Raw genomic sequence first — 26,121 nt, 5'->3', positions numbered from 1 at the left:
AATAAACATGATACAAAAGCGTTAATTTGAAAATGGGGCATAACTTGAAAAATTTTTAACAGAGGGCGGTGACAATTACTCATACACACGCTCATTTAATAAGGAAGAATGCATGCATATTTTAATCTTGTATGTTAAAAAGTGCAGTGGTACTTTCAAGGAACAGTTTGTGTGAAGAGATAGAAACAATCGTTGCAAAAATTACCTCAGATAGTTTACAAATGCATGCCTGTTCATCTATATAGTTTATTATGCAAGTCTGCTCATAATCTGTCAAGCCTGAAAACCAAAAAATCAGTAAATACCCCCATCTTTCTCCTCAAAGATATCACATGATGCAATATTATCAGCGTCATAGGTAACCGCCTTCTGTCGGAAGATTTGCGCACTGCTTTTGCTCACCACAGGGTCTATGTTTACCTTTTCTCCGCTTATCCCTGGAACATCAACCCAAGAATTGAACAGAGAAGCGTTCTGGGAAATCTGAACTTAAGTGCATTTGCGTAAAATGTCGTCCAAGTCTAATCACAGACGCCTTTTTCTGCTTTTTTTAGTTTTTCTCTTTAAAAAGTCTCTTCTCAGCGACCAAGCTAAGGTTGACAGTGTTGTCCTTGATTATTCTGTGCGGACTGAACTTAAGGCACATGCATTTAGCCCAGATTTCAAAGAGCAAGACTCAACAGATAGTATACAGATCACCACAAGCATGGAATACCCATGTAATTTAAAGGTACAAACACCGCCATCCCTTTTTATCAACTAATAATACATGCATTTAAATAATAACGGGACATACAACATGTATTTTGATAGGATTTAAAACTTGTTAGCTTTGTTTGTATCCAAAGATTCTGGGAAAATGGGGCTTAATGCAGTTTGCACATGCTTATCAGAGGCGACACTTTCCCCATGGACAAGTTGTTTGCTTAGAAGAAACTTCCTTGTAACCAAAAATTCTATAAACGCGTAAAATATTGACATGGGAAAGGAGAAAATAAGATGGCATAAATGTCGTACAGAGCTGCACCTTCTGTTGGTCCTCAGTTTGTGCATTCTGGGAAATCTGGGTATATAGAGAATACTAGGTCGGTGCCGAATAAAGCAAAGTTTATTTTGCGAGGCTTAGAAAATCTGAACCACGAGCCTTGGCGAGTGGTTCAGATTTTCGTGCCGAGCAAAATAAACTTTGCTTTATTCGGCACCGACCTAGTATTCGATTTATCCCATCAATTTTCTTAGTCGTAAATTATTTCTTTAAAAATAGAATAGGAAAATCGAACTACACGGAAATCCCAAAGTTATTTTAAGCAAACATTGTTTCATTATTTTAATGGTGCCGAGCCTAATACATTACAAAAAGATCAGCAACTAACCTGTTTTTCTGTTTATCATACCTCTACGTCCCCGATTTTTAAGAAATAATGAAAAAAACACACTAAACAACTGCAGCTTTAGCGTGAAAAAACATGCATTATGGTGTATGACGTGTTAATAATGACGTCACGAGTACGCACACTTTATATTTGTAAATGATGTTTTTTTGCTTTTTGAGTTGCATTATGTGTTAAAATATATTACATCTTGGTATCGAATTGTTTGTTTTGTTGAATCTGATTCGATTTTACTAAAAATGATTACTTTATAGTTGATTCCGAGTAATATGACCATTCTCCGCCGCGCGTGACATCTATATTTCAGCAGTGCCGAAATAGAGGAAAATTTGTTCCACAGTGGTTTATTTCGACAATGCACGTCTGATGATGGGATAAAATTGCAGTCCGCACAGGCTTATCATGGACAACACTTTAGACTTTTGAGAAATATTTCGCTTAAAGAAAGTATCTTCTTAGCGAAAAATCAAGTTAAAGCGAAAAGTGTTGTCCCTGATTAGCCTGTTTGGACTTTAAAGGCTAATCTGGGACAACACTATGCACATGCATTTAGCCCTGATTTCCAAGAATGAGAATCCCTAATCCCTAGCGCAAGCTGTAAATGCCTCACCTAACTGCACCTCTGTGTTGGTCCTCAGTTTGTGCACCATGCTGACCAGGTAGGACTTGTAGTGGTGACTCGTGAGGGACTTGGCCATCTCTAAGGACCTGCCATTGTCAATTTCTGTGGTGTCACCTCGGGAACCTGTGGACAAGGGGAAGGCGAGAAACGTTTGTAGACATAACACACTGTCACACATGAGCCCTGCTCTGTGAAATAAGGGTTAAATGCATTGGCATAAAGTTGTCCCTGATTAGCCTTTGCAGTCCGCACAGGCTTATCAGGGATGACACTTTCGGCCTTAACTGGAAATAAAAGACTTCATTTAAAACATAAGATTCTATAAAAGAGGAAAGCTCTCCTCAGACTGCACACACTTATCTTGCACATGCATTAAGCCCAATTTTCCAAAAACAAAGACTTATCATTGTCCACTTCTGAGGCTTCACCTCAGGAACCTGTGGCGGCAGAAAGGTGAGAAACGTTTGTAGACACAACATATTGATTCTTTGAATCAGACACCATACTGGTTCTTGGTGTTTGTTTCTTACAATGAGCGATGGTATGAGCATAAAACAATAAATATGAATTCTATCATTTCTAAAACCCTACTGATATCTGTTTATGGATAACAAATGTTAAATCAATACAGTGTTCCTACATTTAACATTATCTAATATTATCTATGATTTTGCGCAAATTACAATATATTTTTATTTGTTCAGTGTCCAAACATTAAGAGTCACAAAAAAGATTTAATCAGAAGGCTATCGCACAACTGTTGCTACACGACACATGAGCCTCGCTCTGGAAAAACGGGGTTTTATGCAAGTGTGTATAGTATCGTCCCAGATTAGTCTATGCAGTCTGCACAGGCAAATCTAGGACGACGCTTTCCGTCTTGACAGGATTTTCATTTTCTAAAGACTTTCTTTAACAAAAATAATCAAAAAAGCGGAAAGTGTCGTCCCTGATTATCCTGTGCAGACTGCTTTTCATCTCAACTGGATTTTCATTTACAAAAGAATTCATTACAACCAAAAACATAAAAAACTGAAAGTGTTGTCCCTGAATAGCTTGTGCAGACTGCTCAGGCTAATCTGAGACTACACTTCACGACATGCATTAAGCCCCGTTTTCCCAGAGCGCGGCTAATATGTTTTTGAAAGTCTTACTGTTTTCTCGGACCAGCACAAACTCCAGGGTATCCATGCTGGCCAGGTTACACTCCAGAGCAATTGACACCCCGGGCACAGATCAATTGACACCCCGGGCACAGAGTCCTTCTCCAGGTTATAACACTGACCTGAAACAGTGAAATAAAGCTCTTCAACATACCCCTGGTTGCTGTGGGGTAGTCGATATGGTGTATGTCTAGCAACTGGGAAGTCATGGTTTCGATCCCCACTGTGGGAGCCCTCTTTAGATCTCCCGCAAAGACACCACATACTGGTTCTACCCAGGAAACCAACCCCAGAGCATTTCAATAAGCGGTATGCTTTTTATGCAATCAAGCTAAAATAAATAGGTTTAACCCATTTATGCCGAGTGGACTCTCCCATCCTTCGAAATTGGATCAATTTATTTCCAAAATTAGAGATGTCTGGTATATAAATTTCTTTTTTTTTATAATATTTTTCACAGAAATTCCTTTAAGCAAACAGCGTAGACCCTGATGAGACGCAGCATAATGCGGCGTCTCATTGACTTTGCGTCAATTAAATGATTGGGTTATTTCCTGTATTTGCATTCAGTTTTATCCTGCCCGTTATGCACTAGTTAATTAAGGCCATAACAGTATACTTGGTGAGGGCCCCTTTAATTGATTTAAAGCCCCTATAGCGCTCAAAATAAACGGAAAATAAACGGACATTTCGTAAAATATTTCGTAAATAAAGTTAACACTTAGACAATCATAGACAATCAGTGTTCCTTAAAGCAATAGCCAAAATGTCAACGCTAGATATTTTCTGGTAACTTTGATTTTACAAGATAAAAAATGCACTTTTTTATTTTTGTGTGGCACAATATATTCCATTTTAATTTACCGCAACAATATCTATGCATACGACACGGGAACACTTAAATGGAACACAGCGAATTTTTTGTCCAATTGGGAAAAGTACCCGTACCAGGTCAATTGCGAAAAATCGAGTCGTGAAAACCTCAAAATTGGGAAAAATCGAGTCGTGAAAACCTCAAATTGGGAAATTGGTGTATTTGATTTTTTGCTCCCAAATACTTTAAAATTGATAACTAAGTGTTTTCAAGCTGTCAATATTATATTTACCTAGGGTCAAGCCATAGAGCTGCAAAGGAAACTAACTAAATGTTGCATTTTCCTAAAAAAATTGGGAAAGTGCAGTTTACCGTTTCTTTATAAAGAAGGAAAAAAATCGCTGGAAACATGAACATGTGTTGAATATATTGTACCACAAACAAACAATAAAGAGCACTTCGTATCGTGTTAAATCTTTGTTACCAGACCCCATCTCGTGTTGTAATTTTGGCTATTGCTTTAAGGAACACTGATTGTTTATGTTTATTTTACGCAATATTTTACGAAATTTATGTTCATTTTAAGCGTTATAGGGGCTTTAAATTACTCCCAGTACTGGACCAACTATATTTATCACAACGATATTAAACTGTGAACAAATTAATGTACAGAGTCATTTTAAAATCTCACAATGAATGACATAGTTATGGCCCCGACAAGCTCATTTATGGCCATTTTTGACTTTTGAACTCCAAGTGTGACCTTGACCTTGGAGATATCGACTTACTTCTTTCGCATGACACACCGTCCAATGATGGTGAACAAATGTGCCAAATGATTTTAAAATCTCACAATGAACGACATAGTTATGGCCCGGACAAGCTCATGTATGGCCATTTTTTACCTTTCAACTCAAAGTGTGACCTCGGCCTTGGAAATATCCACTTTCTTCTTTCGCATGACACACCGTCCAATGATGGTGAACAAATGTACCAAATCATTTCAAAATCTAACGATAAATGACATAGTTATAGTCCGGACAAACTTTTGACTTTTAAACTCAAAGTATGACCTTGACCTTGGAGATATCGACGTACTTCTTTCACATGACACACCGTCCAATAATGGTGAAAAAAGTACCGAGTCATTAAAATATCTAACGATACATAACATAGTTATGGTCCGGACAAACCCATATTCATGCTTGACCTAGACATCATCTGGATACAACTTATGACCAAGTTTGGTGAAGATCGGATGAAATGTTAGGGACAGACCGATCAACACAGTGACTCCTAAATAGCCCCCATTACCAAGGGTCTGGTAGGATGCAAATGGGCATCTCCTATATTGGTTTTCTACAAACTATTGTTTCTGTACTAATTTAAACACATGCAGACATTGGTTCCTACGTTATTTTGACAACCCAAACAATTGTTTCTGTCTTGTTTTGACAGCCCGGACATTGGTTCCTACGTTTTATTTACAGCCCAGACATTGGTTCCAATATTATTGCTTCCCCGGACACTCGATATGAATTGGTTTACAATATGGATAAGTTAGATACATTTAATTGTTGGCTAAATTTGAGGTGAGAACCTATCATCGGCATATACTATGTTGTTAGGTTTGGAATCTAATGGTAGGAACAAATGTCTGGGGTGTCAATATAATAAAGGAACAATGTATTGGCTGTCAGAAAATGAAGCTGTGTCAAAAATTAGCGTAAGAACCATTGCCCAAAGACCCCTATACATGTACCATAATCAGCAGATCAGTCCCACCAGGTCCTGAATCTTGGCACTGGAAACCACAACGGACATCGGGTACGACCAGTCCTCTGCGCCGGCCATTGTGAGGAAGATTTTTTTCTTTGTTGGTACTCCTACACTGGCCTGAAAGTATTTGATCCTCGCTTTGAGAAAAAGGGAGAGAAAACCTGTGATGATAACGAGTAAATTCAAAAACTATTATCAAAAACAGATAGTTTAACGTGTAGGTTTTGTGAGTCAAGAAAGGTCGTAAACTGATTCCAAATAGGTTGGATGTGTTGGCACTCCAATAATTGAATGTTCTGTAATTTCAATATATTCATCACAGTTCTCATAAGTAAGAATTGGATAGTTAGCATTTGCGAAAAAAAATTATTGGTCTCGATAATTCTATTTACGTATTTGTACTGGAAATTACAAAGTGTGATGTTGATTGTTGTTTTCGTAGACTAATTCGTGTCCATTGTAGTTCATGCTTTTAAAGTATACATTTTTTTTCGAACGTGAATGCTTTGATGTTATTATGTTTCATTTGTATTCCGTATTATAGATTTATTAATTGAGGTTTTGTTTAAATTGTTTTTCAAAAATATGGTTACAATGGTTAACGTGTTTTTTCTGTTTATATGATGTGATATGTGATGGTATACTTCATTAATGTTAAATACAAAATGAAGTTTCTTATATAGATATCTCACACAAGTAATACATAGTATTGAAGTCATATACGTCGTGTATTCGGTAATCACAAATTTATGGAAATACTTTACGCTATTCTTACCCATTCTTTACCAAAAAATTTTTTATTGTGTTACTTTGTTTATTTTATTCCATAACATTGTTTTGCTTTAGTTTTTGTATTGTTACATAGTTTTGACTTGACAAGTCAATACTGCATTATAGGGATATATATATGTATATACAAACTGGTATTTGTTTTATTATATATAAGAAAGTAACATGCACACATTAAAAGTTCCCCCACAGTTGTCTGCTATTTTCTGACAAAACAATATTCATTTACTGTGATTTCAGGTCTCTATCATACGTTTGACGTACCCGGCTTTGGCAGAGCTAATAAACAAACTTATGTCAGTTAATTTGATACCCCCAAGCTTATTATGATGATATGGTTTTAAAACAAGAGGACATGTGAATTCACGAACAGCAATTGTTTAAGACTTGACCTGATAGAAGTCACAAACTTAGAAAAATACCACTAGCATAGACCTTTATTAACACGACGGGTGTCCATAGGACAGGTATGCCCCTACATTCCATTTTTTAAACTTTGTCTATGTCAAACATAACTTGTTTATAACCAAATTTGACTTTTGACCTCTGTATGTGACTTTGTCATGACATAGTTGATACATGCGACATTTAGTCGCCTTTTGTTAGTTATTTATAATTAGTTGTTTCAAAATAGAAAAATTAACCCCGTTTACGCAGAGCACCGCTCAAATGTGTCACGTGCATTAAGCTCTTAACTTTTTAGATTTGTATACCTCTATTTAACGTGTAAACAATTTATTATAAAAAAACGGGGCACATATAAATCAACTCAAATTAACGTTGTTGCCCCATTTTGTCAATTTAAAGTCTATACATAAATTCATTCTATATACCAGGAAGATATATCACCCGTGACTTACGAGAATGCTTTTGATGCCTAAAGCATACATTGAACTGTTTAAGAATCTATTACTTGAATATATAGATTATAACACTCAATTACGTGATAGACTTGCCGCTGATAACTTGAATGGGTAATCGACTAGGAGAACGTTCCGTGTCTGGTAGAGAAACTTGCCATCACTGAACACAGCGTCCTTGGTCGTTAAGGCTGCGGAATCTGCGTCCCTAAGACGGCAATCTGAACACAGCTATAGGATGAGTGACAGATACATATTAAGACATAAGTTAATTTACCATGTATTTTGGAATTCCTTTGGTATAGGGTCTACAATATACATGTCTGTTAAAGAATATTGTTGACACTGCTCTGCATTTACAATTTTCTGAAATTAATTTTGTTCACTTTTTAAAACCATTATTATATGGTTTTATTAAAACCACTGCATCATGCAGGGTTTTTTTTGGCCCGATTTTATAGCCGAATAACGGCTATGTTCCCAGTGGCAAAAGGTATACTTTTTTCCCAAAATTTGGAAAAAAAATCCCAATTTTTTTTTTTTTTTTTTTTTTTAAGAAGTGTCTGATGATTATTTTATCACAATTGTATTTCAATTACAAATAAAAAAAGTACATAATAATGATTTATAAAATTTTGATCCTTTAATTTGAATAATACAGAGTTATATCAATATATATGGTTGTACTAAAGTGCCCATTTTCCAAATTTCTTGAAAATGTCAATAAAATTCTCAATTCCAAAGCAATGGGCTATTTTCCCAAACAGGGGAAAAAAACTGTCATGTGCACACAGCCGAAAAATGGTGATGTGTTAATCATCATATACCTTCCCAATGACGAAGTAGGACCACATTCCGCTCTTTTGTCTTATTTTTATAGATAAATAGTCTTATCACATACGTTGCCCTGCTAGTTTCACATTCTACCTATATCAATTAAAGTACTGAAGACCACACATGTGTGAGTTGCACAGCGTTACACGGTAATTACCTCCCTAGCTTGCCTGTGGTTTAGTACTATCCGCCTAAGAGTCCTCTAATATTCCCTTCCCACTGATTCTCTCCAGCTTGGTTCTCCATGTGGGGAGAGCTGCGTGTTGAGGAGCCGTCACTGTTGGGGTGGTTACTCACGTCGATAACGCTGTCTTGCTGGTCTCCCTTGTAAAACTTCGCCTCCTGAAAGACAGCACGAGTCAGATATTGCAGAGGAAAGGTTGGAGAAAGTGTTAAAAAAAGAGCTTGGTATGGTCCAAGTGTTAGGCCAACAACGGACTATGTAAAACTGGAGCTCCGAAACAAAGTGTTATCGTCCAAGTTCCAAAGTTTGCGCAGGGCCTAGTTCAGAGTCAGTTCATAGGATTGACATATGTGACAGACATCATCGCAAACTGTGTGAATGGTAGACGAATTATGAATTGTTCCCCAATACTTCCTAATGCCATACAGCAACTCAAGACACAAAGCTTCTTCAGCAATTCACCAATTAGGCATCTCTCACCCTTTTTTTCACAAATTGAAATGTTATGAACACACTCTACCGCCTAGTTAGCTATGGGCATATAACGATTGATTGTGTTGATCAATGGGCATAACAAATGTTTGCAAATAAACACTTCATGGTGAAGACATATTTTAATGTTTCAACTAAATTGCATGAATTGTTTATTTAGTTTGATCGATAATCTTTTGCTGACAACCAACTAATAGAGTGATTCCAATACACTCCTTCCTGCTGGATATAAATACAAATGTAGAATGAATATTTTTTTTGTTTCACTGAATTCCTATATTAAAGTGTTGATAAATCCCATCACCTGGACCTGCATGCCATTTGTGGTCGCAGACTGGACTGGCTGTGACATGGAGGCCATTGTAGGCATGCTGTCACCAGCCAACACTCGATTGAAGCTGCCGATAACTCCTGAGTGCATAATGATTAAAAAGTTATTTAGTTTGATTCACAAAAATGAGTCTTAAAGTATAGGGCCTACAATATACATTACAATATACATGTCTGTTTAAGAATATTGTAGACAAATGGATGGCATTTACAAATTTGTTCAGAAATTAACTTGTTTTTGTTAACCATTATTAGATGGTTTTAATAAAACCACTGCTTCCTGTAAACTCAGCCGAAAGATGGTGATGTGTTGATCATCATGTACCTTCTCAATGACGAAATAGGACCACATTGCACTCTATTGTCTTATTTTTATACATTAAGAGTCTAATCTCATAAGTTACCCTGTTAGTTTCACATTAATTTCAATAAAAGTACTGCAGACCATACATGTGTGAGTTGAACAGTGTGACATTGTAATTGCCTACCTTAGCCTTCCTCTATGGTTTGGGACTATCTGGACACTGCAATTGCCTACCTTAGCCTGCCTCTATGGTTTGGGACTATCTGGACATTGTTATTGCCTACCTTAGCCTTCCTTGTGGTTTGAGACTATCTAGACACTGTAATTGCCTACCTTAGCCTGCCTCTGTGATTTGGGACTATATGGACACTGTAATTGCCTACATTAGCCTGCCTCTGTGATTTGGGACTATATGGACACTGTAATTGCCTACCTTAGCCTGCCTCTGTGATTTGGGACTATATGGACACTGTAATTGCCTACCTTAGCCTGCCTCTGTGATTTGGGACTATATGGACACTGTAATTGCCTACCTTAGCCTGCCTCTGTGATTTGGGACTATATGGACACTGTAATTGCCTACATTAGCCTGCCTCTGTGATTTGGGACTATATGGACACTGTAATTGCCTACATTAGCCTGCCTCTGTGATTTGGGACTATATGGACACTGTAATTGCCTACCTTAGCCTGCCTCTGTGATTTGGGACTATATGGACACTGTAATTGCCTACCTTAGCCTGCCTCTGTGATTTGGGACTATATGGACACTGTAATTGCCTACCTTAGCCTGCCTCTGTGATTTGGGACTATATGGACACTGTAATTGCCTACCTTAGCCTGCCTCTGTGATTTGGGACTATATGGACACTGTAATTGCCTACATTAGCCTGCCTCTGTGATTTGGGACTATATGGACACTGTAATTGCCTACATTAGCCTGCCTCTGTGATTGGGGACTATATGGACACTGTAATTGCCTACCTTAGCCTGCCTCTGTGATTTGGGACTATATGGACACTGTAATTGCCTACCTTAGCCTGCCTCTGTGGTTTGGGACTATTTGGACACTGTAATTGCCTACCTTAGCCTGCCTCTGCGATTTGGGACTATATGGACACTGTAATTGCCTACCTTAGCCTGCCTCTGTGGTTTGGGACTATATGGACACTGTAATTGCCTACCTTAGCCTGCCTCTGTGGTTTGGGACTATATGGACACTGTAATTGCCTACCTTAGCCTGCCTCTGTGATTTGGGACTATATGGACACTGTAATTGCCTACCTTAGTCTGCCTCTGTGATTTGGGACTATATGGACACTGTAATTGCCTACCTTAGCCTGCCTCTGTGATTTGGGACTATATGGACACTGTAATTGCCTACATTAGCCTGCCTCTGTGATTTGGGACTATATGGACACTGTAATTGCCTACCTTAGCCTGCCTCTGTGATTTGGGACTATATGGACACTGTAATTGCCTACCTTAGCCTGCCTCTGTGGTTTGGGACTATTTGGACACTGTAATTGCCTACCTTAGCCTGCCTCTGCGATTTGGGACTATATGGACACTGTAATTGCCTACCTTAGCCTGCCTCTGTGATTTGTGATTTGGGACTATATGGACACTGTAATTGCCTACCTTAGCCTGCCTCTGTGATTTGGGACTATATGGACACTGTTATCGCCTACATTAGCCTGCCTCTGTGATTTGGGACTATATGGACACTGTAATTGCCTACATTAGCCTGCCTCTGTGATTTGGGACTATATGGACACTGTAATTGCCTACCTTAGCCTGCCTCTGTGATTTGGGACTATATGGACACTGTAATTGCCTACCTTAGCCTGCCTCTGTGGTTTGGGACTATATGGACACTGTAATTGCCTTCTTAGCCTGCCTCTGTGATTTGGGACTATATGGACACTGTAATTGCCTACCTTAGCCTGCCTCTGTGATTTGGGACTATATGGACACTGTAATTGCCTACCTTAGTCTGCCTCTGTGGTTTGGGACTATATGGACACTGTAATTGCCTACCTTAGCCTGCCTCTGTGATTTGGGACTATATGGACACTGTAATTGCCTACATTAGCCTGCCTCTGTGATTTGGGACTATATGGACACTGTAATTGCCTACCTTAGCCTGCCTCTGTGGTTTGGGACTATCTGGACACTGTAATTGCCTACCTTAGCCTGCCTCTGTGATTTGGGACTATATGGACACTGTAATTGCCTACCTTAGCCTGCCTCTGTGATTTGGGACTATATGGACACTGTTATTGCCTTCCTTAGCCTGCCTCTGTGATTTGGGACTATATGCAAACTGTAATTGCCTACCTTAGGCTGCCTCTGTGATTTGGGACTCTATGGACACTGTTATTGCCTACCTTAGCCTGCCTCTGTGATTTGGGACTATATGGACACTGTAATTGCCTACCTTAGCCTGCCTCTGTGGTTTGGGACTATATGGACACTGTTATTGCCTACCTTAGCCTGCCTCTGTGATTTGGGACTATATGGACACTGTAATTGCCTACCTTAGCCTGCCTCTGTGATTTGGGACTATATGGACACTGTAATTGCCTACCCGAGTCTGCCTCTGTGATTTGGGACTATATGGACACTGTAATTGCCTACCCAAGTCTGCCTCTGTGATTTGGGACTATATGGACACTGTAATTGCCTACCCGAGTCTGCCTCTGTGATTTGGGACTATATGGACACTGTAATTGTCACCCGCTAACACAGGATGGAAGGTGCCGATTACTCCTGAGTGAAAAATGAATAATGTTATGATGTACTTTGTTCAGCAATATGAAGAACTCAAACAGAAAGCAACATGCTGATGAAAGAAATAGCTGCCGGAAAGAACACATTTTCTAAAAACAGATGCATAAATCATCAAGAGTACATACATTCGTCCTTATTTATTTATATGATAGTTTTAGGCCCATACAGTGCAATACATGTTATACATAGTTTGTGAACTTGTCAATATGTTTCTATGTCTTAAATGTATCTGAAGATTTAGACTTGCACAAGTTGCGAAAACTAACCCAAGATGAAAAAAAAGGGACAACATAATGTTACAAAACTGTTATTGACATTTTCTGCACACGAACCATTGCACATCTCCATATCAGGGCCCTGTTTCCCATCACCGCTAACAACAGCCAGGATGTTATTGGACATGGTGTTGTCCCATCGAAATGAGGGGACCAGAACTCTGTCGGTCTGCTTCCTGTTGGTCGTGCCCTCGTGGCTTACCTCCCTTGTCGCTTTCCAACTCTTTTCTCTGTTTGGAAAACCTTGGGGGTAATTTGGTGAGCTTGAAGTAGCATGTCTTGTCCGCTGCAGTGTGAGCGCCTTTGAGTTTAGCCACAAACTGAAATCCAAAACCTTGGCCGCATAAATATTACATATGAATTATAATTTTCAAATGGTACTCACCTATGTGCCTACAGATACCTATGTGTCTATGGGTACTCACCTATGTGTCTACAGATACCTATGTGTCTATGGGTACTCACCTATGTGTCTACAGATACCTATGTGTCTATGGGTACTCACCTATGTGTCTACAGATACCTATGTGTCTATGGGTACTCACCTATGTGTCTACAGATACCTATGTGTCTATGGGTACTCACCTATGTGTCTACAGATACCTATGTGTCTATGGGTACTCACCTATGTGTCTACAGATACCCATGTTGTATTTGAACCATGCTCTGGGAAGCGCCTGCTTAATGCATGTGCATTAAGTGTTGTCCCAGATTAGCTTTTGCATTCGCCTTGGTTTGGGTTAGGGTTACCTTGGTTTTGTCAGACGAGATCAATGAACTGCTGCTCTAGAAGCGCACTCAGCCCTTGCTCAATCAGGCAGTGAATATTGGAAAAATGATATAGTTTATGGTGATTGGGTATAAGATAAACATTTTTTAAACAGAGCTTGCAAGCCTTGTGCATAGAACAAACGCATCATTTTTATGTTATCCAGGCAACATTTACAAATAATACCAGTAAACTTTGACAACCATATGCCGTACCTGAAATGAGATGCTTGTATAATATAACAGAGATTTTGTTTTAATGCCATTTACCTGTGGATTGTTGGAACGTTGTAGTTGAAGACATCGTCAGATACTGGACCCTGGTCCCGTTCCATATCAACTCTGTTATCATTGACTTCCCTGAAAGGACACACATTGATCATGAAGTAAGATAGCTGATCAAGATACACGACTGGTAAAACGAAGTGCGGAAAACAATGTTATTTGTCTACATCGAAATGATCTGAACAGAAGAAACGCCATGGTTTGATTTGCAGTTTTTTAATGGTCAAGACTAAACGTAAATCATGTAAATATATACTGATGAGAAGATAGGGTTTGATTGTGCCTATAAATGTACTGCAGACTTTTTTTAAAGATTTTGATCGGTATTATACACTCTACTGGGTAACGTTGCACATTCGACAGGCACTTATTTACTTGGGGGGGGGGGGGCACAGGTGGGCACGTGTCACTATCCCTCTCTGCATCTTACCCCAATGCAATATGGGTGACTCACGTTTTATAAGTAAATGGAACAGTACATTTCCTGCAAATATGTGTGACCCTTGGCTGATCAGTATTTCTTATCCAACACCAAGGCCGTATGGCACCTATTAAGATAATAATCGCTAACAGAACACAATCATGTAGGGGTATTGCATGTACTACAAATGTGTGTGTGTGTATTTCAAAGTTCATTTACAGGTTCACCAGCCTCTTTGTAAAGTGCATCTATAGGGTGGAACTGCCCTTGTCACCTTTCAGGGGAATAATTTGATTTTGAGTCAAAGTGGGTCAAATTTACCTGGCTAGCTGGGTATTCGCCAAAGATATTGTGGCTACAATACATGACCACGATTGATTCAGCGGGCCAGGTGTGGTTTCTACCGGAAATCAAGGATTTCAGTGTTAAGCAGATATTCACCGTAGCTATTTAATTCACAACAAAAAAGTGTATTTTTACCCACTTGTTGCAATAAATATTGTTTTCAGATACTGTGCAATTATACTTTCAAACAATGCGATGAAAGTTGACACTCTAAAAAAATTAATTTTGTTAAAGAAGTTATTTTTTGTCAATAGGTGTACAAGTTCAGCTATTGAAACTTTAATATTTCTCATGTATAATCTCCAGAAATGATCAACTTATCAATGTATACAGTTTCAGGAAACTATGTCATGACAACTATGTTTTATCGTAATATTTTATCAACAAGAGATGTGTTTGTCAGAAACACAAAGCCCCCTACTGCGCCGCTTTGAAACAACATATCTATTTACCATTTGGCAGGTATAGAAATTATCTCCCTTTAAAGCTTGTTACTTCCCTTGGTTTGTTTTTTTACCTTTGACCTTGAAGGATGACCTTGACCTTTCACCACTCAAAATGTGCAACTTATGAGATACACATGCATGCCAAATATCAAGTTGCTATCTTCAATATTGCAAAAGTTATGGCCAATATTAAAGTTTTCGGACTGACGCACAGACTGACCGACCGACAGACAGACGAACTGACCTAGGCCCGTATCCATCAACCCATTCTTTGACTTAAGAATAAAGAATAGATTTACACCCAATAAAATTACCTCAGACTTTGCACATATACTAGCTAAAAATGGTGCTTATTGTATTGATATATTATATATTATTGCTTTTAACTGCCATGCTATACTTGACTTACTAGTACTTTAACCGCATTACCGTTTTCAAAGTATTCTACATTTTAACACTTAAGTCTAAGAATCGGTTGGGGAATACGGGCCCTGGGCTAAACCCTACTAAAGTCGGGACAACCACAGACGAGTATGTGATGCATGATTTCAATGTTGTCTATGATTGGTTCAAAGGCGATCATGTTACACACCGTGTCAACCGGAAGTTTGATGTTCATGCACATGTATGTGGTCTCCTGTGCCGGAACAGCCGTTGACGAAAATATGAACTCGAACTTCTTGGTGTCGGTAAGCCAAACACTAAAGAACAATTCAGTCTCATCACAGAGGGCACCTCCCTTTAAGTTAACAAGAGAAAATCCTCCATGATTTGAATGGATTATCTGTTTGCATTTATTTCCCTATTCGAATAGTTTAAATTTTTGTATATACAATGAAGACTATGGGTTAATAATGCCAAGTTTGGAAACAGAATATAGAACGGAGATATGCTTGTTACAAGTCAAACCTTTGCAGTGGTTGGAAAACAGAATATAGAACGGAGATATGTTTGTACGAGTCAATACCTTTGCAGCGGTTGGGAAACAGAATATAGAACAGAGATATGTTTGTTACGAGTCAATACCTTTGCAGCGGTTGAGAAACAGAATATAGAACAGAGATATGCTTGTTACGAGTCAATACCGTTGCAGTGGTTGGAAAACAGAATATAGAACAGAGATATGCTTGTTACGAGTCAATACCTTTGCAGCGGTTGGGAAACAGAATATAGAATGGAGATATGTTTGTTACGAGTCAATACCTTTGCAGCCGTTGGGAAACAGAATATAGAACAGAGATATGCTTGTTACGAGTCAATACCTTTGCAGTGGTTGGGAAACAGAATATAGAACAGAGATATGTTTGTTACGAGTCAATACCTTTGCAGTGGTTGGGAAACAGAATATAGAACAGAGATATGCTTGTTACGAGTCAATACCTTTGCAGTGGTTGGGAAACAGAATATAGAACAGAGATATGCTTGTTACGAGTCAATACCTTTGCAGTGGTTGGGAAACAGAATATAGAATGGAGATATGTTTGTTACAAGTCAATACCTTTGCAGCGGTTGGGAAACAGAATATAGAACGGAGATATGCTTGTTACAAGTCAAACCTTTGCAGTGGTTGGGAAACAGAATATAGAACAGAGATATGCTTGTTACAAGTCAAACCTTTGCAGTGGTTGGGAAACAGAATATAGAATGGAGATATGTTTGTTACGAGTCAATACCTTTGCAGTGGTTGGGAAACAGAATATAGAATGGAGATATGTTTGTTACGAGTCAATACCTTTGCAGCGGTTGGGAAACAGAATATAGAACAGAGATATGCTTGTTACAAGTCAATACCTTTGCAGTGGTTGGGAAACAGAATATAGAATGGAGATATGCTTGTTACGAGTCAATACCTTTGCAGTGGTTGGGAAACAGAATATAGAACAGAGATATGCTTGTTACGAGTCAATACCTTTGCAGTGGTTGGGAAACAGAATATAGAACAGAGATATGCTTGTACGAGTCAATACCTTTGCAGCGGTTGGAAAACAGAATATAGAACAGAGATATGTTTGTTACGAGTCAATACCTTTGCAGCGGTTGGGAAACAGAATATAGAACAGAGATATGCTTGTTACGAGTCAATACCTTTACAGTGGTTGGGAAACAGAATATAGAATGGAGATATGTTTGTTACAAGTCAATACCTTTGCAGCGGTTGGGAAACAGAATATAGAACAGAGATATGCTTGTTACAAGTCAAACCTTTGCAGTGGTTGGGAAACAGAATATAGAATGGAGATATGTTTGTTACGAGTCAATACCTTTGCAGTGGTTGGGAAACAGAATATAGAACGGAGATATGTTTGTTACGAGTCAATACATTTGCAGCGGTTGACAGAGTATAGAACAGAGATATGCTTGTTACGAGTCAATACCTTTGCAGCGTTGGGAAACAGAATATAGAACGGAGATATGTTCGTTACGAGTCAATACCTTTGCAGCGGTTGGGAAACAGAATATAGAATGGAGATATGCTTGTTACGAGTCAATACCTTTGCAGCGGTTGGGAAACAGAATATAGAATGGAGATATGCTTGTTACGAGTCAATACCTTTGCAGCGGTTGGGAAACAGAATATAGAACGGAGATATGTTCGTTACGAGTCAATACCTTTGCAGCGGTTGGGAAACAGAATATAGAATGGAGATATGTTTGTTACGAGTCAATACCTTTGCAGCCGTTGGGAAACAGAATATAGAACAGAGATATGTTTGTTACGAGTCAATACCTTTGCAGCGGTTGGGAAACAGAATATAGAATGGAGATATGCTTGTTACGAGTCAATACCTTTGCAGTGGTTGGGAAAGAGTGGAAAAGTTTATTTCTGAGACCTAATTACTTGATTATAAGGCGGATGTACTATAAGATGGGGTCCAGACTTTTGCGTTGATTGGACCGTAGTTTGTATTAAGCTTATTATAAGACGGGAAAAAGATATCTGTCAAAGAGAGCTGTCACCATAGGATGACATATGCCCCACTTTTCCACATTTTTGTTAACCTAAACGCAAAGTATTTTTCCACATTTTTTGAAACCTAAACTAAAAGTGTGACGGAATTTCAGATGGACAGACAGACGGACAGTGCGATCACTATTTGCCCACCTTCGGGGACATAAAAATAAGTTAAAGACGTATGCATGTTTTTTAACATGCGGACATACGATAATGTAATCAGGAATCTGTAATAGGTAAGTATCGCCGGAAAACCAAATTCCCAAGTACTGAAACTAGTCATGAAATGATACTGTTTATTGGGCTAAACTGGAGATACAAAGAACCTGCGAGATCATTGGGCAAAAATGGTATCACATGCAATTCTGTTAGACAAACTTACATGTATTCTCTGTGCAATCTCATAATCATTTGTTAATCTATTGATGACTATGCAGATGAAGAGAAAGACTTTGATTCGTTTCAGCTTGACTGCCAAAAGAGAGTGTGAGCAGTTTTGTTTCATAATTATATTGTTCGTATAATTTAAGATTAAAATACAAACCATTTCTCTGTATATCAGGGCACACAAATTCTCCTATATTTTGGCAATTCACAAAAGCATTCTTTCCAGCGCATTTTCTGCTAACAATCGGTTCACATACTCCTACACAAGGTTAAATAAAAAATAAAGTAATAACATGTAAATGTAGTCATCATTATAAATGTCTTACAAAAAGTAGAGTATTAATGCCATTTTATTAGAAGTATTACATAATTATGTCCAATTGCATATGTAATGTGAAAATAAGTGATACCCAGTGATTTTGTTACCTGAGATCCCTCGTCCTAGACTCACAAAAAAACTCTGATGATGCAAAGTTTCGAAATATGCAAGTCCCAAAAATGCATTGAAATTTTTAAACAAGGTCTGTTTGTAAAACATGCATGCCCCCATATGGACTGTCAGTTCAGTGGCCCAGATAATTATTTGGGAAATAGGGTTTTCACCCTTTGATTTTGAAAAATAGGGTGATTTCATTCTTGAAATAGGGTGAACTGAGTTATAAAACGATTGAGTCAGATTGAAAACGCATGTATGTCGTCGTAAATTATTTGGTAAGACGCTTTATTTTACTATGAAATCTAGTCCGCAGAGCGTTTTATTTACTTTGACTGTTTCTTGCTCCAAAATCCAGGTGCTTGCTGATTGAAAGCATCGCCTCGTTACGATAAAAAAAGAAAATACCGAAAATGAGAAAAGCATTTTCGATCGAAGCCATTGAATTGTACGCATCCCATTTGACGAGTTTGCGAAAAAGTCAAATTGGTTGCGTTTTCAATACGCATGATATTGTATTTCTTTGCGTTTTTAAACATTTTAATAGGGTAAAAGACGCAGATACGCAGCTTATCTGGGGCACTGGTCAGTTGTAGTGGCAGCCATTGTGTGAATACATTTTTTGTCACTGTGAACGTTGTCACGGTGGTGGTGGTGGTGGTGGAGGTGGTGGTGGTGGAGGTGGTGGTGGTGGTGGCGGCGGCGGACTTGACCTTTGACCTTGTGACCTGAAAATCAATAGGGGTCATGTATCGGTCATTACCAATGTCCCTATGAAGTTTCATGATCCCAGGCGTAAGCGTTCTTGAGTTATCATCCGGAAACCATTTACCTATTTCCAGTCACTGTGACCTCAAAATCAATAGGGGTCATCTGCCAGTTATGACCAATGTCCCTATGAAGTTTCATGATCCCAGGTGTAAAGTTTTTTTGTGTTATAGTGCCGAGACCATTTTCCTATTTCCAGTTAACCATTTTACTGCTCTAAGTCACTGTGACCTTGACCTTTGACCTTGTGACCTGAAAATCAAAAGGGGTCATCTGCCGGTCATTACCAATGTCCCTATGAAGTTGATCCCAGGCATAAGCGTTCTTGAGTTATCATCCGGAAACCATTTTCCTATTTCCAGTCACTGTGACCTTGACCTGTGACCTTTGACCTAGTGACCTCAAAATCAATAGGGGTCATCTGCCGGTAATGACCAATGTCCCTATAAAGTTTTATGATCCCAGGCGTAAGCGTTCCTGAGTTATCATCCGGAAACCATTTTCCTATTTCCAGTCACCGTGACCTTGACCTGTGAACTTTGACCTAGTGACCTCAAAATCTATAGGGGTCATCTGCCAGTCATGATCAATGTACCGATGAAGTTTCATGATCCTAGGCCTATGCGTTCTTGAGTTATCATGCGGAAACCATCTGGTGGACGGACCAACAGACTGACGGACCGACATGTGCAAAGCAATATACCCCCTCTTCTTCGAAAGGGAGCATAATAAGGAGTATTTTATATGATAATGGGTCTGAGTCCACAAAAAAATGAGAGAAATTTACCATACATTACAGTTTGTTAAGGTACGATAACATCTATTTTAATTATGTGTTGATAAACCGTAATACAGTATTATGCATTAAGGGTAAAATCTCATTATTTAGCAGTCAACATCAATCCAGTAAAAGTTATATTTATTCTCAATAATACACATGCATGATAGTTAAGGCTATTACTGCAAACAGATTATCTAGCTTGAATAGATAAACTTTATTGACTAATGGTAGAAACTCAAGATAAACAAGAGGGCGATCAGGCCCTAAGGCGCTCACCTGAAAGCCAAAAGAACTACCGTAGACTATTCTGAAAAAATGCAAGCTGATTCATGAAGATTATTTTGGACCCAAAAAAGTGACTTTTAACATGTTTATTTGACCTTGTGACCTAGTTTTTGAGCTCATATGACCCAGTTTCAATCTCTGCCAAGTTTCATGAAGATTGGCCAATAAATGTGGCTAATATAGTGTCAACAAGTTTTCACTTATTAAGCCATATAAGGACAACTGCCCCCCCCCCTGGCGGCCATGTTTTTCAACGAACCATAACCATTTTCAAACTCACCCGAGCTATCGTTAGAACAAATGTTCTGATCAAGTTTAATAAAGAATGGATAATAAATGTGACTTCTAGAGTGTTAACAAGGTTTTACTACATAGCCATATAAGGAAAAATGCCACGCCCCCTTTCGTCCATGTTTTTTAACGCATCTCAACCATTTTCGAACTCAGCCAAGATATTATTAGTTCAAATATTCGTACCAAGTTTCATGAGCATTGGACCACAAATGTGACTTCTAGAATGTTAACAAGGTTTTACCATACAGTAAAGCCATATAAGGAAAACTGTCCTGCCCCATGGTTACCATGTTTTTCATTCAACTGGAACAATTTTCGAACAGTCCAAGATATTATTGGGACACATGTTTTGACAAAGTTTCATGAAGATTGGACTAAAAATGGGACTTCTACAGTGTTAACAAGGTTTTACTATAGCCATATAAGGAAAACTGCCACGCCCCCTGGCAGCAATGTTTTTCAACCAACCGGAACCATTTTCGAACTCATCCAAGATATTATTGGGACACATGTTCTGACAAAGTTTCATGAAGATTGGACTAAAAATGTGACTTCTAGAGTGTTAACAAGGTTTTACTATAGCCATATAAGGAAAACTGCCACGCCCCCTGGCGGCCATGTTTTTCAACCAACCAGAACCATTTTTGAACTCGTCCAAGATATCATTGGGACACATGTTCTGAGTAAGTTTCATGAAGATTGGACAATAAATGTGGCCTCTAGAGTGTTAACAAGGTAAATGTTGACGCAAAACAACGCACGACGGACAAAAGGCGATCACAATAGCTCACCATGAGCACGTTGTGTTCAGGTGAGCTAAAAACCAATAGACATTTATGATGAAGTGAAGCCGAGTTAAATCATTTTAATGTTAAAGACTGAAAGAGTTTATAACAATGTTTTTTGCATCCCATTAAGCTAACGAACATTTTGCGTAATCGTTTATAACGTCACTATACAATGACAGATGACACATTCAATAGCCATGGATTCACTAAAACAAAGGTCTAAATCAATGGTTTATACCGTACCAGGATGAGTGATCGCAGTTTTAAACCGAGGGATCGCTCCCTTCCTCTTCTCCGTCCGAGTCCTTCTGGCCAAATGTGGCGTCCGACACCTAACAGGACACAGAAAACAAAATATGTCTTAAAAAACAATATTTTGCGTTTTTTTTTGTTTTGTTTTTTTAAATACGATTCTAAAACTGACATTTAAATATGTAATAATAATATTAATATTATAAAGTACTTAATTTGTACAAAGTGTTATATTATCTAATTAACTTCATATATATATATATATATACATTGATATATATATATATATATATATATATATATATATATATATATATATATATATATATATATATATATATATATATATATATATGTAATACGGCAAAAAATATAAACAAGTTGTACAAATTAGGTATTTTATAATATTTAATTATCTGGTTAAGAAAACCACATATATATATGAAGTTAATACATTAATACATATATTCATATACATATATACAGTGATATTTTTACAAATTTTCGCAACCTAGCAGTGATTCATTTTGAAATCTACATCAATGACTCATTGTTTCAAAATATGCGAGTCCCAGGGACTCATTGAGTCCCTGGGACTCGCATATTTTGAAACAATGGGTCAAAACTGAAAACAATGGGTCCCAGATTGTGTCTTTGTAAATTCGTTACAAATAATCCACTTAACATGATACACCTTAACGAGAGGCTCTTTCATGCAATTTTACAGCTAAAAACAGAAATAGGTTTATAGCAAGTAAAATCTTTATTTGTTTTACTTTTAATAACAACCAGTGAAACATATACATTGTAACATCTTAAACAAAGCTTTTTACATCTTTAACAGTTTGGACTGACTAGACTTTTAATAAATTGTTTATAATATTTTGGTCAAAATTAGCCCTTTCAAACAGTGTGACATCATACAATTTTTCCTTTGGTCAAAAGGTTTACAACTTCAATACAGATTTAGTGTAACAACAGTAATACTGTATGTAAGGTGTAAAGCCTTCTCGCCTTGTTTTTTCTCCAAACAGGGAGAGCTTTTTCCACAAATTCATTACGGGCGAAATTGCACAACTGCACTCTCATGAGTTTGTCTTGTTTCCCTACAGTAAACCTGTTCATGAATTTGGTCAAGACCTTATTCTGTATAGAAATCCCCCTCTCACATCCTGCAGTATGAACAGCAGATGTCTGTGTTGTTATATGTACTTACATTCTACGTAACATAGGACGGAATACTGTACAATCTGTATCACTATTATGTATGTACCGTATAAAAATAATGCTATTTATTTCAGAACTTGCAAATTTTCATTGTCACTTTAGAAAAAACAACACTGCTAAATTAATCCTGAAAAGTATAATAACATCGCTTTACTACATAAATAATAACTGTAACTGTCTGCGCTCACAACAGACGAATGAAAACTGTGTTTTCGCTGTTTATTCTTCATATTTAAACCACATGGTTTACATCGAGGCTGCGTTATCGATAAATATCTACACAGCGAGTATAAATTGTTTTTGAAAACCTTTTTCGGTCGCATTTTCTTTGCTTATCATACGGGAAAGCCAATTAATCGTCCAACAAACTTTTAATAAAATGCCGTAACTGATTGGATACTTGATATATTTCAACCAATCAAAATATGTTACTACATTCCCAATGTAGTAATGTGACTTCCGTTCTACTTTTTCAAAACGGTGTTGAAATGTGATTTGCTTATATCCACGAATTGTACTCGGTATCATGTACAACTTTGACGATGTTGAAAATCGGAGGTTTTAAACAATGCGTCCCGAAAACGCACATGTTTGAGAATGATGCGTCCCCAGAAAAAAACTTGCATCTGGCACGCGAGACGCACGGCAAAATGAATCACTGCCTAGTCCTGGGACTCGATAACTTGCAAATCTATGAGTCCCCGAATTGAAAGAACGAGTCCAAATATTAAACTATATATATATATATATATATTTTAAGTTTCAATTCATTTTTGGGACTCACATTATTCGAAACTTTGCATCCCCAGAGGATTTTGTGAGTCCACGAAACACAGGACTCGCAGGTAAAAAAATACCTGTATATACATATATATTTATATATATATATTATACAGTAAACAAGGAGCAAAACTGTCACAAAATCAGGTTTCAATAAAAAAAGTCAGATAAAGGGAGACAGCTGCAACTCAAAATGTGCATTGCTACTGATTGTTCATCACAATTACCCCCCCCCCCCTGTTTCAAAATCAATCTGTTTTTCGACCCCGTGACCTAGTTTCTGACCCGGCCTGACCCATATTCGTACTTGACCTAGATATTGTCTAGATACCACTTCTGACAAAGTTACGTAAAGAACAGATGAAAACTATTTGAATTAGAGAGCGGACAACATGCTCAATGTTTAAAACGCACTAAGTGACCCTGTGACCTAATTTTTAACCCGGCATAACCCAAATTTGAACTTGACCTTGATATTGTCTAGATACAACTTCTGACCAAATTTCCTACAGATCGGATGAAAACTGTTTGAATTGGAGAGCGGACAACATGCTCAATGTTTAAATCGATTAAGTGACCACTTGACATAGTTTTCAACCCAGCATGACCCATATTCGAACATGACCTAGATATTGTATAGATACAACTTTGAACCAAGTTTCGTTAAGATCGGATGAAAACTATTTGAATTAGAGTGCGGACAACATGCTCAATGTTTAAAACGCACTAAGTGACCCCGTGACCTAGTTTTTCAACAGGCATGACCCATATTCGAACTTGACCTAGATATTGTCTAGACACAACTTCTGACCAAGTTTGGTAAAGATCAGATTTAAACTACATGTGTGTATTTGAATTAGAGAGTGGACAAGCTTGTTCTGCCCGCCCGAATTCGCCAATCTAATAACCAGTAAAAAAAAAAATCTTCTGAAAACCTGGTTAATAATAGTCAATGTCTCGGAGTTATATTTTTTGCTCTAATATATCGAGAAAAACAGCGGTAGCAAACATTTTTTTAATGAGAATCTCCCGAGATTTCACGGTCATACAGGTTTTTTTTTTCCATTTTTTGGGAAGATAGCCCATGGCTTTGGAATTGGGAATTTTATCGGCATTTTCATGAAATTGGGAAAATAAATTCATTAGCCTTTTTACTAAATTTTATATAACTCTTTATAATCATTCAAATTAAAAGAAAAAAATCATATAATACTTTGTTAGAGTAATTGAATTAAAATTGAGAAAAATACACAAAAGACTTCTTTCTAAAAAAAAAAAAAAAAGTATATCGATGGTCCCAATTTAAAATGACGAACCTACATTTTTGGCATTTCGCGATTTTGATACTGTGCAAAGCGTGAAATCAATGCACATATACCCCCAAAACAACAAAATAGTTAACCAATCGCAACAGCTCCATAAAGTCACGTGATGTAATGACGAACCGCAATTGCTTGAAGTCAAAATAACGAAGCTGAAAACAATTGTTATGTCGGCATTTTGCACGCTTATTAATATATTAAAGTATCAATATAGCCATGTATGTTAAGGCAAATTGACTAAACGTAAACGTTCGCTTATCAAAAAATTAAATGATGTACATTTTATAGCATTGATAAACGCAAAAAGATATCAAAATAATATAAAATGTTGAGGTATTAACTTAGTAACTTGTGGCCGCAACTAATAGCTTGTTCCTACAACTTATTAAGTTGAGGTTTCAACATAGTAAGTTGTTCCTTCAACTTAATAACTTCTGGCCGCAAGTTACTATGTTATAACCACAACTTAATGTGTTGTGGGAACAACTTATTAAGCTTCGACCACAACATAGTTTAAGCAATCAGATAGGCCGTTTCATCTTTACCGTTTTATCACGTTTAGTACCTGTATACGCGTAATATTGTGCGCCGATTTGAGCACTATCCCTGTAAGCTATGGATCCCGGGATTGAGTCCCTGTCTGAGCACTTGCCTTGTTTGCGACTGGGTTCAGGGTTCCATCCCCGGTCTGAGCACTAGCAACGTACGCGTCGGGTCCCGGTTTCGAGTCCCATGTTTTTTGGATTTGAACCCGGGACCCTTCTTGTAAAGGGCGATTCCTCTGACCGGAGCTCGATCCCGGGAACCATCGTTTACGAGGCGAGTGCAAGATGCCTAAGTTTTCGACGGTCTGAAAATCTAATTAGGAGTTATCGACGGCCCCGGGTTTCGAATCATAGTACGAGCACTAGCCCTGAAAGCTTTGGGTCTCTAGATCAATCCTCGGTTTGAGGATTT

The 26,121-nt window shown here is 37.9% G+C and overlaps 2 protein-coding genes and 1 pseudogene across 6 annotated transcripts in view; 1 reads left to right on the top strand and 2 right to left on the bottom strand.

The window, feature by feature from the left end:
* LOC127844952 (target of rapamycin complex 2 subunit MAPKAP1-like) overlaps positions 1-26,121 on the bottom strand; it is a 567,740-nt gene that overhangs the window by 225,105 nt on the left and 316,514 nt on the right. For 2 of the 3 annotated variants that reach the window (XM_052375523.1, XM_052375525.1), the window contains exons 5-6: positions 12,252-12,333; positions 9,233-9,339 (exon numbers count right to left, since the gene is read on the bottom strand). The gene's annotated coding sequence lies outside the window, so the exon portion shown is untranslated. Of the gene's footprint in view, positions 1-9,232; positions 9,340-12,251; positions 12,334-12,686; positions 12,753-26,121 lie in introns of those variants that run through there. The other variant, XM_052375526.1, reaches the window with a different exon arrangement.
* The window catches only part of LOC127844950 (ankyrin repeat domain-containing protein 50-like), a 492,344-nt gene that overhangs the window by 268,721 nt on the left and 197,502 nt on the right, over positions 1-26,121 (top strand). The gene's annotated exons all lie outside the window — the stretch shown is intronic.
* Positions 1-26,121, bottom strand: part of LOC127844953 (target of rapamycin complex 2 subunit MAPKAP1-like) — a 225,492-nt pseudogene that overhangs the window by 7,452 nt on the left and 191,919 nt on the right.

The sequence above is a fragment of the Dreissena polymorpha genome, chromosome 9 (assembly GCF_020536995.1).
Source record: "Dreissena polymorpha isolate Duluth1 chromosome 9, UMN_Dpol_1.0, whole genome shotgun sequence".
Classification (NCBI taxonomy): Eukaryota; Metazoa; Mollusca; class Bivalvia; order Myida; family Dreissenidae; genus Dreissena; species Dreissena polymorpha.
This window is presented reverse-complemented; position numbering and strand designations above follow the sequence as displayed.